The following is a 2,333-nucleotide window of genomic DNA, read 5'->3' as shown; positions in this document are numbered from 1 at the left end:
TAAATACATATAAATATAAATAATTTATTTTCCCTTTAACTTATTATTTCTTTTGCCTTTCCTCTTTCATCTCTCTTGACCTAATTCCTCCTTGTAACCAAGCCTCCTCACGAGCAAGTCGTGCACCTCGCATGGCGGGGTGAGGACGACTGGGATACGGCGACAAGGACGCCCACGGCGGCAAGGACGCCCACGGCGGTAAGGACGCTCGCGGCCGCTTCAAAGCCGCCATTGGTAAGCTTCTAGTGCTCAACATCGTCGCCTTCGCCAAGATCGAAAGTGACCAAATTAAGGTTTTTTCTTCCCCAAATCGCATTGTAGAATCTAAGTTTTTAAATCCACCCATGCTCCACCGCCATCCATGACCTCCTCTGGAACCACAGCCTCCCCGACAAGCTGATCCCCAAGTTCGTCAAGTGCTTCTCCTACGACGACGCCTCTGGTCTCCTCGAGGTCCAACTCTATGGCCCCTGCTATGCGCACTACGAAGACGGGCTCACCTACTTCGACAACGAGGTGCGGGGGAACCTCAGCTACGGCACTCTGTAGGGTGGTCGGGTGGGCGCAGGAGGAGCTGTTCCTTAAATTCCTAGTTATGGGGATCATGGTCATCGATCCCACCTTTGGCATGATCCTCTTTGACATCGGCATTATGCGCAAGCGCCTTGCCGCCTCCGCCTTCGACCTGCCGCCAGAATACCTCCTGGAAGTGGAAGAAGTGACCATCGGAATAGGTGAGTAGACCCGATTGAAAACGAAGTGATTTTGCCCGGCTGCATTTCCTTTCATGTTGGATTAGGGATTGATTTTGGTGTGATTGATACTGCATTTGTTGGCTACTGGATGATCGACATCTACTTCCTCTACATTTTCTATTTCTTCTTGCTTTCCAACTAAAGATTGATTTTTTTTTCCATTGACAATCCGTTCTCTTCTGCAAAATATGATCTTCATGTTGTAAATTTCTTAATTTTTCTAGAATTAAACTTCAAGATACATCCATTTCGAATAGCAATGCTTGTTGTCAAGACAAACCTTTATTCTTTGACATTTCTTGTTTACTTCAATGTTGATTCTACCAATGTGACATTTTGTTGATTAATAGAACGTGGGTTATTGTAGTTCTCGTGTAGAGGTGGAAGAACTCTTAGCATATTCACAGGGTTATGGCGGGCTATGCTAGTACTAAAGCAGGTGTAAGATCCCATTCAATAATTGAGGTACACTTTCTACTTAAACGGAATGTATATTTTTATTTTCATACTAGATCGTTAAAACTTGACAAGTTTTTTGGATGCTGAGTCACGCTCTGTTATCTTTTTCATGGTATTGTAGATGTGCAGTAACATTTGATAAATGATCTAATATCCCGCCTTGTGAGGCAGCAAGCAGTTCTTCTGATCAAGCAAATAGGTACTGATTTTATTTTAATTGAACTATTAAATCATGCTCACACTGACTTGTTAGTGTATGATTAATTCCTTGCATTTGTTCATCAGGAGACAACATTGTATCTTTGATGTTGATCAGATTTTTGTCCAAGAAGTTTCAAAGTTTTGATCCCAAACGACTCACTAACATCTATTAACCAGTTTTTTTTATGTTACTCAAAATACCATGCATTCTCACGAGCAACTAATCGGTTTATAGTTCTCACTTCAACAAATGTGTTCCTGAAATAAAAGACAGTAGTACCAACACTGCAAAGAGAGGGGGGCTTCTGGCTCCATCGACAAGATGCAGAGTGGATGTCTTTTTTTCACCCTGATTGTTTTGCATTTGCAGGAGTGCAGGAATACTTTCTGTAGAGTGAGAAGCAAAAATGTATTACTCCCAAAAATAATGATGTGCATAGTTCTTTTCTGTTTTCAAGGTGGAAAAGGATGGATGAACTCTGAATTCAAACTCATTACAGTGATACAGAATGATACTACTGCGTTGTTCAGAGAGCATGGTGTGTGTTGTCTGCTGTGAAAGCTTGTGCTATACAGGTTAACAAGAAAATTATTCTTCGTTGTATGCAGGTTAATTAGAATCTCAACCTCGATACTTTTTTATTTCTGTGCTATCTGTGTTTCTTGGCATACACCATGGTGTTACAAATCTTTATTGGTCCTTTTTTGTTCACCAATAGGTGTCAGTTTCTCTTGCTAAAATGGGCAATTTAAAAGATCATCGTGATGCACTTGTAGAATTAGTTGCTTCTTCGGAATATGGAATCCTTCATTTGTTTAGTCATCACCAGTTACAGGTATTACCCTCCGCATTCTACGTGAATGAACAAATCATCATAGTTTGAGTTCTACACCGTGAAAATTGATTTGAACTGTTCT

The 2,333-nt window shown here is 41.1% G+C and overlaps 1 long non-coding RNA gene across 1 annotated transcript; it reads left to right on the top strand.

Annotated features, from left to right (window-relative positions):
• Positions 1–645: 645 nt before the first annotated feature.
• LOC122017402 lies at positions 646–1,802 on the top strand. The gene is made up of 3 exons (XR_006121333.1): positions 646–734; positions 1,123–1,220; positions 1,336–1,802. It is a non-coding gene; the product is annotated as an uncharacterized LOC122017402 (long non-coding RNA).
• Positions 1,803–2,333: the final 531 nt, after the last annotated feature.

The sequence above is a fragment of the Zingiber officinale genome, chromosome 8B, assembly GCF_018446385.1.
Source record: "Zingiber officinale cultivar Zhangliang chromosome 8B, Zo_v1.1, whole genome shotgun sequence".
Lineage (NCBI taxonomy): Eukaryota > Viridiplantae > Streptophyta > Magnoliopsida > Zingiberales > Zingiberaceae > Zingiber > Zingiber officinale.
Note: the sequence above shows the minus strand (reverse complement) of the source record. Positions and strands in the feature narration are given on the sequence as shown.